Consider the following 14,241-nt stretch of genomic DNA (forward strand, 5'->3'; position numbering starts at 1 on the left):
AAAGGCGGGATGGAGGCGGAGGGTGGTTTGGATTTTTTTGTGGTTTGGTTTTCCTCGGGAGTTTGCGCTACTTTTCACGCCCCCGCCCCGCCGGGGCTGGAGGGACTAAAGCCTGGCGGAGCATCCCCGCACCGCGGCCGGCCCGACCCGAGCTGCGGCCGGAACCCGGCGGGCAGCCAGCGCTGGCACTCGGGCAGCTGCAGGCTTTGGAGCATCTTCGGTAGGAGAAGCGTTCATTAAAGATTGTTCCCTAAACGCGGTAACTATCGGAGCGTGATAATCTTCTTTAATCCTCGTGTTTTGAGACCGAAGCTACACAGAGAGGAAAAAGAATCTCGCAAAAGTGCCCCGTTCCCACCCTAAATATGTTCTCTTTTGCACCGATCTGGTGCATTAACGGTAATACCAATGAGAAATGCAGTAGTTTTAACTTGGAGTTTAGCCAGACTGGGCTTGTTGCTTGATTTGTTTTGATTTCTTTGGCTACGGAATTCATCAAAAAGTTTAAAACACAAGCAGATGCTGCTGGGGAGGGTCACCACACTGCACCCAAGAGCAAGCTGAAACTCGCCCTATCATCAGGGTATCTGACTCTGGGAGGATTATGGCCAGTACCATGGCAACCGCATGCCACATCAGCCCCCGGCTTCACTTTCAGTCCCTTGGGCAGTGTTAACATTTGCCAGCGGATTTGGCCGACATGAAGCCCAGGTCTGGGCAAGAGGAAAATGAGCTTTACACCACTCAAAAACCTTTCTCTTCCATCCTGTGCAAAGCAATCCAGGCTTGATACTGCAATTTTAATCCTAAAAGCCTGCTCCCAACTTGGTTGCCTTCTGTCTGAGTTTGCACATCCTCTTTTGGGTTTTTTTGGATGGCATTAGAAGATTGATATTTGAGGGTGACAACTGGTTCCTCATGTATCTCCACATCCCATTTACTCCATTTGTATAGGTTGGAGGGGGGCTGTGAGGCAACAGGTTACTTTCACAACCATCAACACTGCAACTTCTTTTTTTGCACTCTCTCGTCCAGAGAAATTCCCTCCTCCTCTCCCCATGGTACACATACAGTCCATGCTGGCACAGCAGCACAACCTTACCACAAGCAGGTGGATAATTTTGTGCTGAGAAGTTTCATTGCACCTACTACTGAAGAGCACCAGGCAATGGAGAGGGGGGCTTTGGTTACTGAAAGTAGGAGCAAACTGAGTCTTTCCTCTCTGAAAAACAAAGCCCATTTGTATTCCCAGGTTACTTTACTGGGGAAAGGTGACCTGGCAGCTTGGGAGGTGGGTTAGAATATGAGGGGTTTGGATGAACCAAAAAGAGCAGCTGCAACCCCCCACTCCCCAATAGATACTGCATAGTTACAAACACGTGTACATCCAGACTGTTGGCCAAGAACATTTTTAAAATCAAAAGAAGGAAGAATTAAAGGATTCGGAGCAGTTCTGCAGTTAAGGACAGTTTTCCTTTCTAGAATTCAGAAATGTCAATTCTTTAGAAAATGGTGATTTTTAAGCTTGAATTGAAACTCCTTTTTGTCAGAAGGATGATGGCTGGCTGGAGTTTTTTGAGAACTTTCAGTCGGCTTTTACATTATCTGACTGCTGTAGCTCATCCATCCTTTCCTCTCCTGCTCTGCTCATTGAACTGCCCTCTCTTAATCTTCCATAGGTGTCTGAGATTAAATAGACGACAGAATGACTGACATTTGGTATACATAAAAGAACCAAAATATGAACAAGGGGTCAAAGTGCAGCTCTTCCCTCTGGTCTTCCCTCCTGCTCTTGTACAACTTGATGGGGATGAAACCAAGTAGGGTTATAAAGATACATGACAACGTACACTTACTATACTTTACTGTAGCATGAGGGTGTAGATATAGAAGACGCATTCAGAAATGTTCTGGAACAAGGGGAGAGGGGGTTTTAATCACAATTTTAAGAAAAGCTCTCAGAATGATAAAAGACACATATCCCTGGGTCTAGGATTGCTAATCTGAAATCTGTTCCACTTCTGATAGGTCAATAGAATGAATCTGATTAACCACAGAGGAAGTTAGATTAGCCTCAAAAGGGACAAATGTGGCTTTTAAAATGTTTGATATAGTTGTGAAAGAGGACTGTGATTTTGCATTAAAGAAGATATTTAAAGAAAATTGTGGAAAAAATCCACGAGGGATGCTCCATTCTGTTCTGTTTGTGTCTATAGGATTTGTTTCTAGAAATCTTCATAAATCCTCATGATAAATTAAAAGACCCAAAGGGTACTCAGGAGTAGAAACTACTAGAAAAAAAAATCACATTTAAATATGCTTCTTTTCTAGAATGAACAAAATAATTACATGTGGGATGATCACTAGGAGATAGAGGCCTAAAATCATGTTTCATGCAACTCATTTCTTTATGATGTCTGGTTTAAGTCCAAGTGGGAAGTAGCACATGATCAGTTCTGCCCTGATTTAAACAGCTGTACTGGCTCTAGGGTCAATCAAGTTACACTAAATCTGAATGCACACTGTATCTATGGAATATAATTAATCATAATGATATTTAATAAATTAATGACATTGTGTGCCATGCTGGCTCCAAATTTACTAGGAAAATGGAAAGATTTTTTGGCAGAATACATTCCCTTCCTTTTTTTTTAAAGTATCCCTGTTACCTGGGAGAAATTGTACCTGTGGGCAGACCATGAGACTATACTCATCAGGCTGATATGCAACTCCAATTACTATCTGCCTCCAGGTATGTGTTGTCTCTTGTTTAAAGCTTCGGTGGGAAGTTCCTTGAGGCAGGTGCCATCTTCCTGCATTCTACATTTTGATTAAGCCTTATTTTGTTTTTCATCTCTACAAAGTGTAACTTCAGTGCTAATTTCCTGATAGCTTCTTCTTTTTTCTTTTCTTTCTCTTTTTTTCCCACTGGAAAGATCCATTGTTGCCAGGTTTTATCTATATTGGATCATGACTATTGGCTAATGCCATAAACTTTTCTGAGGTTTTTCTGTGATTATGAAAGGATACTTCCATGCTACATCAGCAAAGAAGATGGTACTTTTATTTACTGCCAAGCTGGCCTGGAAGTCTGCCTTTCATTTCAAAGAGGATACAAGATCTTATTCAACTTTAAATGCAAGTTCAAATAGCCTTTTAAAACGGAACCTTATGCACATGACTACATACGCTGCAATTACTGCTTGTAAAATGGTAAGTAAACCATTTGAACATTCATTCACCATGAACTAGGAATATACATGCTAATTGTTACCTGTCTCCATAGAAGGACAAGAAGCCATGTTTGCACAGTTTGCACGCCTGTGGCCAGTGAGAGGTCTCTTCTCCAATTCAGGTCTGAAACAGAAAACACCTTTTATTCTAAGACTAGGAACTCCAAGCTACAGAAAACTACAAACTACAAACTACAGAAAAGCTCAGGTCTGAGTCTGTGCCTCTCATAGTGTTTCTAGCTGTAGAAAATAAGTATACTGTGCTTATGTGGGGAAAGGAAAAAAATGTGGCACAGAGAAAGTGTTGCTCTTTGGTATGGATGTGAGAACAAAATGCACAACTTCTCAGGGATGGTCTTTTCTCATTATTTTGCAGTTTCTCGGTCTTTATTTTTCTTCTGCCTGTTCCTCTCTCACAGCAGCCTCTCTGCCAGTTCAGGGATGGGTTACAGGGCTCTGACTGCCCTAGGGTCTGAGAAAGGAGAAGGACAGCACACTAACATCACGGGGCTCTTTTGGGACTTCATCTGTTCCCAGCAACCTGCTTGCTTTGCTGAGGAGCCAGGTAATGTTTTTCTCGCTCATGGTTGATCAGGTTACTCAAAGTAACTCAAAGTGTGTTGTGTCCTTAGAGAGAGGAAAGCAGGGGATGGGATGCACAAAATACTAACTGGGGTACCTGTATACGGCATTATAAAATGAACTGCATATAACTGGAGTTGGCAATGTACAGAGCAAAATTCAGCCACTGATATGAAGTTCATGAGATTTGTTGGAAGATATATTTGTGCTTCATGCAGGAAAAATTAGAAGACTTTTCATTGACTGCATAAAACCACAAAATGTAGGGTTTTGCACAAACCCAGAAGTCTTTGTCAGTAAAAAAATTATAATCTGGTGCTTTACACACTATACTACACTTTGTATCCGTGTACATATAGTGATGAATAATTTGCACTGATTTACCCTGATGTTAGACTGCTGAAACATTATCTATAGTTACCAGCGATTCTACCAAAAATTTGTGCTTTCCCTCAGCCAAAAACCCACCCCATTATCCATTCAACTTCTACAGTTCCATAAGTACTAATTAGGATATCTGAAGCTTATCTCATCCAAGGCCACATATAGAGTTTCTGATAAAGCTGGAAAGGAAATCCCAGTTCCTAGACCCACAATTAAGGCTACTAGATAGTATTGTTCCAAGAAGAAATCCTTTGTCAGAGCTCAGACTTCTTTCTGTTGTGCTGACTTTCGGGGTATATAAAGTTTGAAAACATCTCACCTTATTAGCTCTTTTAAAGTCAGTTTTTCTGTCATCCAGAGGAATTATAAATCTTCTAGATAGCATTTCAGCAAAAGTACGGACTGTTGCACTACTCCTAGTTTTAGGAGACTGTAAAGGAATAAAAAGATTAGAAACAAGAATACGACTGTATTATCCGCCTTTCAGACTTCTTGTCTACTGAGGATGCCTTTCTCAAGACTACATCTCCAAGGATTGTAGAATGACAGTCAGAGTTGTACAAATGCTAAGAGTTTTGGAAAGGGCTTCTAATTTTCAGCACTCAAATTTTCAGAGACAGCCTGCCTTCTATGAAAACCTGATGTCTATGAGTTATCTCAAGTCAGGCATCCAAAATATCCATCCTTTACATCTTGACTAATGGCTTATAATGATGAACAAAAAAATGTGGACAAGGGTGTACAAAACTGTTGGCTGAAACCATCTGACATCTGAAAACTCTATCAAGCCAATGTGAATTTCCATCACGTTTGTTGAATAAATGAGTGACATCAACTTCTGGAACCATAAGGACCTAAAATCCCTAAGTACTAGCCCTCCTATGTACTGCTTACAAAGGTCCAGCCTGGTTTTGCTGAAGAGACAAGTAATGTTTGCAATCATATCTGATATATTTCAAATTGGTTATATTGCTTATAGATTGCTTATGTCAAAACTTCTGAATTCTCCGGTGTGCTTTAGGATTTATGTATTCTAGTTCTTTGCAAGGTTTGTTCTTATTTGTTGCTACCCGCAAAAATATATCTCTTGGCCCCAATTCACAGTGGAACAATGTTAGGTCATTATTCCTTGAATTGTTAGGCTGTAAAGAAGCAATTTCTCACTAACCTGTGACACGGGAAATTGTGATTCTGATGTCAGGTCATTTCTGGAGTTCCTTTTACAACAATCCTTTTTTCTGTCAGCAAATGACATTTATGTATTATTTTCAGAAAGTGTAGGCTTCAGTATTTTTGCATGTATACATTCAATATTTCTCTTCTGCCTCTTATTCTACAAAGCCTGGAGTTTTAATATATGATTCAACTGATAAATAAATATATTTTGATTGATAGTGCAAATCTCTGGTAGCTGAAACTAGTGCTACTTTAAAGTGCTTCTCAGAATAGTTGAGCTTCCTACTTTTGTTTTCACTGAGATTTCTTTTATGAAGTGTCAAGATGGATGATTAATGCTTGGATACTCCTTTTCTCTAGATTCTCCACTGAACTTACTGTGTTGCTCAGTGATTCTCATGATGGCAACACAACCCAAACCGCCACCACGGCAATATTTTATGTCCTGTTTAACAGGACTTGGTGTTGTGAACCACAGTCAGTAGTGAGGTTCAGAACTTCCTCATACAATAAGAAAATAGATAATGTTTTACCAATACACTGAAGCCTAATGCATGTATTCTCATGTGAAATTGGGTAACATGTAAAACACTTGACAGATTTGCATATGTTTTCCCAATAAATATGCATATTGTCTACACGAGAACTGGCAGAATATGTTTTACATATACTTAGGGAACCAATGTTAAAAAGCTACACATCCACAGAGGCAAAAGTTATTTCCATTGAAATGCACAGCATAAAACCTTTCCAGAGAACTAAACCACTTGGTTGTTAGTTTTTAGGATAAAATGTACAGATAGGTAGCTCTGTAACACTAATTTAATACCTTTCTTCCAGAAAGATCCAAAATATTCCCAAACAGAGCCTAAATCCTCCTGGATTTACGTGCAGGAGATGATCTCTGCATGTCCCATGGGCTAAGAAGATGGGATGTAGTCCTCAGTGGTAGATAATACTAGTTGATGTTGCCATACACAAGACAAATGTGCAACTTTTATACATTAGAATCACATTGAACACTGCTATAACATAAGTGCCTTTGTCTTAAGTGCAACAATCCAAGACAATTTAGACCTGTTAATATATTTCTGGAACAGCATCAGCAGAAGGTGACTAGCAAGGACCACATAAACATTCACCAGAAGTCTGATTGTATTTCTACCACCTTCTAACTATTTAGTCACTTGAATCGAGTATTTCTGATGCATGATTTCAACTGAATTTTCCAAAACAGAATGAAAATTATAACATTTATGCTAATAAAAAAACTCAAGACCAAGCAAATTCCATCCCTAGGTATATTGAAAAGTAGGAGTGGAGAAATCCTAGAAAATATACTATACTAACAATCATATGTGGAAGGAGAGGAGAGATTATGTTCTTAATCCTTAATCCAGATTCAGCTATCACAAAATCGTTTAGCATAAAATATGAAAAAAAACCCATAATAGTGTGTTGATATAAAAATGTGGGATACATCTGGTTCTGTAGTAATATGACCTATTAATAGGGTAATTAATCTTCCAGTATCACTGCAAAATTCTCAATTCCAGCTGGCAGAGCCAATATGACATAACCTAAATACTAACTGTAACATGGTGAGAATGACAAAAAATGTGGGCACCATGCTGAGCATCTAATATAGGAGGATATTGCTCTAAGTTTCCCATGTATTAATGCAGAGGGAGAGGCTTATGCACAGGTCATGTCAGAGCATGTAAGTCAGGCTATTGTTGTGAATCCCTCTTTGGGGAGGCTGTGCTTTTCTCCAGCTGCCCAGGCAGCCTCCAGGGGAGCTGAGCATCCCCAGGCCAGGTGCTTATGGTGTGAACACCTCCATACTGACCATGCAGATTGTAATCAATGCAAAGAACAACATTCTTCCCTGCAAAGATCATCTTGAGATGCTGACAAGCACTGAACACAGCACAGTAGTCCTGACTTATTAATAAATTTCAAATATCAGAAAGAATATTGTCCTTCTATCATTTAGCCACAGCACCTCTAAGCAGGAGTAGGGTCCCCTTAGAACAGGGCTGGCAACTCACAGGATCCTGGTGTAGCCCAACAGTTGGCCCCACCTTGAGACTTCTCTCAACATACCTTTCAATATTTATTTGAAATACATACTGTGTTCTGCTATAAACATATATAACACACCAAATATTTGTTTTATTCTGATAAATTATGTTTTCCCCTTCTAACCACGTAAGAATTAATCATGGTAGAAGTAATCAGGCATACCCTGGAGGACTGTACTTGACCAGCCTTTTCCTCAGCTTTCAGAGGGTATCACAGTTACCATTTGAAAGATGTGCCACCTTTGAAGACCATGACAAGAAAAGAGTGAGCCTACAGAGTGTTATAAGGCTTTCCATCAGCCTATGTTGGGTCCTTGACCCTCCTGAGGGTGTTATGCACAGCCCACCTCTGCATTTCTTTCCAAGTGCTCTCTAGCCAATGCCCATTTCCCCCTAGTTTTTCTAAAGTGTTTATTGTTCAGGACAAAGGTATTTAACTGGATTCTGGAGAAGTCCAGAGAAAAACCTGAAGTAAACATTAAAAAAGAAAAAGGGTAGAGCTGATGTAACATGAGACAATGTATACCCTGTAGTCAAAAGGTAAGAAAGCACAAAGTGTATTGTAGAAGAACAGCTCATCCAAGGAGTGACGCAGGCAGAACCACAAGCAAGCCCACAACAAACAAAAACTGCAGTTCAGAAGACCACAGCAAGCCCTGAGTCTTGCATGGGTACAGTCCCCACGGAAGATGTACCCCATGGGTACATTTCCCTGAGGAAATAGGCCATCCTGCCTACAACACTTTTCTGGGAGCCAAGAGCTCCAGCCGCAGTTGTGGTTCAGGGCATTGCACAATTTGCAGCTGAGCTACTGGGCTATGATCTCCTTCCCATCATTATCTTTGGAGAGAGTTGGGAGCTGCAAAACACTCAGCTGCCATGAAGCAACTTGAGGTAGCTGAGCAGAAAGTACTACAGAGGCTCAGAGCACTGATGATAAATTTGCTCTGATTATTGTCACTGGAATTACTCAGCAGTAGGATAGGAACTCATATGCTTCTAGTGCGGTGTCAACAATACAGTCACAGAAATTAAAGTCAAAGAGCAGCTTTGAACAACTCTGACATGGTAACAATTCAACAAAGGAGGATTCAGCCTCATAAAGTGCAACCAGTAAATGGAGCAGTTTAGTGACCTTCAGCAGGAGCTTCACAGGATGCTGTAGAGACTTTTGCTGCAGAACAGCTGGAGGAAGAGTTGGGAATGAAAAAAACAAAATGCCCATTTCCAATCTGAATCTGAATTAGTAATCACATTTCTTTGACTATTTCTGTCTCCAGAAAGGATACTCCAGTTTTTGTTCCTGAATAAAGGGTTTGCAAGGCCTTTTGGAAAGAAAGCTGTCGGAGTTCTCACCTTGCACTTCTTCTGAAGGATGTCCAGGCAAACATTGCCTTCTCACATCATGCTGGGGCATTGTGTCAATGCTGAGCTAGCAGGATGACTGCCATCATCTGAGTCACCAAGACTGCTTCCTGCAGCTCCTCCATCCTTCTTGAGGTATCCAGCCGACTGGCACTGACCTTGTCTGACCTCCGAAGACTTTTGAGAGCCCAGCATGAAGAGATTTGAATGTGGGCTATTATCTGAGGAGTTTCTTCATGCATGCTAAGATGCATGGTGACACTGCAATGGGTAAAAGGTTATGAAGTAAAGGAGGCACAGCAGGTGTCTCCCTGGTGTGGAGCTCGCTTATGTGAAGATGATTTTACAGCACCCAGCAGGGACATGCTTAAGCAGCAGCTCAGTTGTGGTGCAGTGCATGGGAAGACTACAAAACCCACAAGAGGCAGATCTGATGGAGTGACCTGTAGGGATGCTCTCAGAAAATCAGCAAGAAAATCCTCTGAAGCTTTCCATCTTGTGTTCTCTGTGTATACCACATCTGCTCCAGAACGATGAAAGACTATTTTAGGCACATTTTATGGAGTTTTAAAAGACATTATTGGGGCTATATTTCGTATCCAGTAAAGCCAGATGACTGCACCATGATCTCCATATGGTTTAAATCATTGGCCTTGCTCTAATTTGCTCCAGCAAAGGATCTGGCCCCATGAGCCTCACTACACAAGGTAGATGGAGCTATAAAGAATGTGCCAAATGAGCTAAAATAGCTTTTCTAAAAATAAATGCCACAACAGGACTTCCAGCACTACACATAAGTATTAGGTCTGTCAAAATAATGTTGCCAATCCCAAGCATTCAAAAAATCATGAGTTGGGCATGAGGTTGGTTTTATAAAAACCTACAAGATTAAAAAGAAACAAGCAAATGGTAATATCTACGTACCTCTTTTGGTTTGCATTCTTGGGCTTTTTGAATCTTCAGGACAAACTCTGATCATATTTTAAAGATTTCTCTTATTTTTTGTTTTAGTTCTTTCCTCTTTTCCCCCTTGAAAGCAGCAGGGCTAGAAACTTGCTGCTAAGAAAAGAATGTTGAAAAAAAGAAGGAATCTCATGTAATTGCCTAACTCCAGAAACGAAGCTTTTAAGAAGAATATCATGAGACTCATGATAAAATCATGAGAGCTGGCAACACTATTAGTGAGCTGGAAATGATATAAAGCTCTCACTTCTGCAGTCTATGAATTATTGGACTTCTAGTCACAAGGTTTTTATACACAGAAAACCTGTCACTGCCATATAACTGGTCTTTTCATTGACACAAGTCTTTGGGTTTCCAGTAGATGAGTTCAGATAGTTTCTAGGGATATTCTCTTTGTATGTAGTCAAAACAATATTTGGCAACAAAAGACTCTTGCAGCAAATTACAGATGGACACACATGGGAATGGGCTTGAAGCAGACTGGGAGCCTGAAGGAATGGCTACGTCTGGGGAAAATGAAGTATTTCTACATAGATGTATTTGCTGGACTTGTACAGCTTTCTGAAGAGCCAAACCCTCCCTGAGAGATGAATCTGCAAATCTTTTACATTAACAAACTAGTAGGATCCTGGGGCAGGGAAAGAACAAGAAAACAAACTCAGACAATTGCTTTGGCACTTTGACATCTACGAAAGTGTATGAAAAAGATTACTGTCTAACAGGGGTGAGGAAGCTCCCAGCAGCATGGGAGGCAGCAGGATTGTCCCTACTAATATATCCCATCAATGCTAATCTACCGTGACAGGAGTCATTCACATTAGATGTGCGAAGAGGTGAGATCACCGCTTTCCAGGACATGGCCAACTCCAGGAACTGCTTACAAAGAAAAAAGATGTTGGGTGACCTTTGTATACCTGATGCTGCCACACTCCAACGGGTCATTCCAGCTGTAAGAGGCTCCAATTAGCACTGCAAGATACCAAGGTCCTTACCTAGGTCACAAGAAAGTGGGAAATTGCTCCATGCATTTGAAAACCTATTAGGAAGCATTGTTCCTCCCAAATGAAAGTTTGAAAGACTTGCACTAGACTTAAGAAAACAGATACAGATAGGTGTGAGTACTTCACACCTCTCTGAGGCTATTGGAAGGCCTCCATTGCTGAGGCAACGGTCCATGACAAAGCTGACACTTTCAGAAGTGTAATTTGTTATTTGCCTTTGTATGCAAAGCTCACACATGTTCCCTCAGAAGTGAAATTTCAGATGCTGGTCGCTGCTTTGTGACTAATGGAGCTTGAATTCCCATCGCTGAGCTGGGCATGTGAAATCTTCTGTGCTGTGGTTTTAGAAGGAGAGACCTTGACATTTAAACAGCTAATCTACTTCCTTAGCCCAGACTGCAGAGTCAGGAGGCCACTGTAGCAAACTCAGTTATTGGTAGGGGAGAAATCCGTGGGACCAATTCTGATCTCTCTGACACCAAACTAAAGCAGGAAAAAATCCATTAAATTCAGTGAATGACACTAGCACAAGCCCATCCCTAAAAGCATTTCTTAAGGATATAACTAACACATTCTTGAGGAGAAAAACTGCATCCAAATGAACGGTCTTGAGACTCTGGGTCATTTTTCCAGGAGTCTGTAACAATTTATGGGTTTGAGTGGAACAGGAAAAATGTTGTAACTGTAGTGTAGTTTGCTTTGAATTTCAAAGCCATAACTAGAACCTGTAGAATCTAATGCAAGCACAGGAGCATCAGTACTGCAGATTTTATTGCTGAGACCTTAAGATCTGGCCTATTATAGCAAAGGGAGCTCATCATTTGCAAGGGGAAAGGGCATTGAAAAGTCTGCAATAACAACCAGAAGAGATATCAGCTCTTAGAAAGCAGGTTTGATTCCTTAAAGGTTTGGAAAGGAAAAAGAGTGTTTTGTCTCATAGTGATGGACTTTTTGAGATGTCCTGTGTCTAGACATTCCAGAGAGCCATAGCACACGTGTTCTGGATCTATACAGGAGTGGTTTGGCCAACACACTCCTTTCTGAAGAGCCCTGAAGTAGCTGTGCAGGTACTATGGAGCTGCAAAGTGCATGGATTTGATGCTCTCGGGAACCACGTGTCCTGATGCATACAAACAGAAATGTCAGACTGATGTGTAGCAAGCTCTATAAATAAGCAAACAAACCTGTTGAATTTGAAACAAATAGGTGAAGAGTGCTTTACCAAATCTATTCTGATTTTAAAGTTTTCTTTGTACTTGGAGCAGTTCAATTAGGAGACTGGCAAATAGATGATGCTCAGTAACAGCCTGGGCTGAGCATTTCAATTATGACAATCTGCCATCTAGGGGGAAAGTGAAAACCATACCTTAACCAGGCACTGCAAGTGCTAAAACAAAATTCCTCAAACCTGGAAAGAGATGAATAAACTACTTCAGAACAGTAGGAAATGCATAGGCAAGGCTCCCTGTGGACAAATAACCCTAGGTTGGCATTTTAACCTCCAAAGGGAAGGGTATCTGGCCAGAAATCTAGAATGTATATAATAATGTATCTTATGTACAACGTACATATTATGTATTGATGCCACATATGATGCTCGTAACATTGCTTGTGTATGTGTGCTTGTATGTTTGCAATAGAACTAGCCAGAAGTTCATTAAAAGTCATCGTATGCAATCCCATTGATGTGATAACTGAGCATGGCCTAAGTTATCTTCTAGCCACTCAACAAGAAAAGTTTACACAGATAAAGGATACTGCATAGGGTTTCAGAGCAGTCCTGAGGTGTACAGACAGAGCCAGAATTCTGCATAGGAGTCTGTATCAGAGACCTGGACACATATAATTAACTTCTTTCCTAATAGTGAAATACCTACATTACTTCCACTCACCCTCTTTCTATCTTATTTTGATGTGCAGAAATGGCAGGAACCTGGTGTACAATGTGTTGGTGGTTAGCATCTTGAGGATCATATGAGTATTTTGAAGTACAAGAAGTTTGATTCTCAGGATACCCTTCAAGACAGTAACTTTACTGGGTAGAAGACATCACTGTAGCTTTGGGGAAATATTATTTTTTGAGAGAGAGCTGCTTAGCAGGCACAATCTGTGAGCATCAGCACTTTTCAAGAAGTGTGCAATGTTCTATTTGCTGTAAATATATATATCCATGGAAATTTCATGGTAACACTGGCTGTTACCAGTAGGCCATCATGTGCATTTCTGCTATATCTGGAAATCAGCTTGCAGCTGCTGCTGGCTGGCTTTTTGCTTTACCTGACCCTGGTTAAAATAGAAGTACCACCACCAAATCACTCCTCAACTCTTTTAGACATCACGATCCAGGTAATTCCCTTCACCGTGGCAAGGGATAATCAGACGGGAGGCCAAGTTCAGTGTCTGACTTTAGGTCTAGATAGAACTGATTAGTTTGTTTGCTACTATTGGTTTTATGCAGATGCACAATTCCATGCCATGGGAAGATGTTTCTTTAATGTCTGACTCTTGTTTGTTTCTTATCTACAGGAAACAAAGACATTTTTATGGTGTGAAGTTTGAGTCGCGAGTTTACGAAAAAATGTAGTCTTTCTAAGTCCAACTCTGCCATCTCGTGGTAGATTTAAAAAGTACTAGTTAACCTTTAATTCCCGTTGGTAACTATGGTCGGTAACGGGATGTAAAAGACTTTTGCTAAAGACCCGTAATTATTGGTAAAGACGCTCTTCCGCGTCCATGGAAATACTTTCATCCTTCATTGAGACAGTTTAAATGAATTACGTCTGTAGCCATTTGCTTTACATTTTGTCTCAGATAATGAAAGGTTGACATTTGTTTCACATTTGTGAGAAGCTGGCTTGTAGTCAGGTTCACTTCCCAGTTCTCACGCAATAGCTCCATGCTACAGTGCTTGGATTATAAGCAGGGGAGCATTTAAACCCAGGCAATTTCTTTTCGTCTTCACTGAGGTCTAGGTAGGAGCCAAGTTTTGAACAAAGCAGTTCAGTCAATTATATGCAAAAATTATTATAAAGCAAAGAACTATTTCAGCTTTTTGGAGAACAGATATTTGCACAGTGCCAAGAGGCAACTCAAAGTGCTATCCTCACTGAAACCAGTGACCTAGCCTGTCTCCCACACTGGGACCAGATATTTCAGAGGAAGGAGTAAGAAACCTTCCTTTCAAAGAGTGACTCATCTTACTCTTTTCCTTCCTGGCCTGTACAGCCAGTAGTTGGCAAGCCGTGGAAAGCAAACACCTTGTTTTTACTGTGACGATGCAGTCACGCCTATTGTAGCAACATGAACTTCCCTTCACCCCGTCTCACCATTCAGATCTCAAGTGACCACCTCTTGAAATGAAATCTTGGCTTATTCAGTACCTGAAAAAGCCTCAGTGTGGTCTTACCTGCACCAGAAAAAGGATGGAAGTGATGATACTCTTTGAATCAAAAA

The sequence above is a fragment of the Colius striatus genome, chromosome 11 (genome assembly GCF_028858725.1).
Source record: "Colius striatus isolate bColStr4 chromosome 11, bColStr4.1.hap1, whole genome shotgun sequence".
Lineage (NCBI taxonomy): Eukaryota > Metazoa > Chordata > Aves > Coliiformes > Coliidae > Colius > Colius striatus.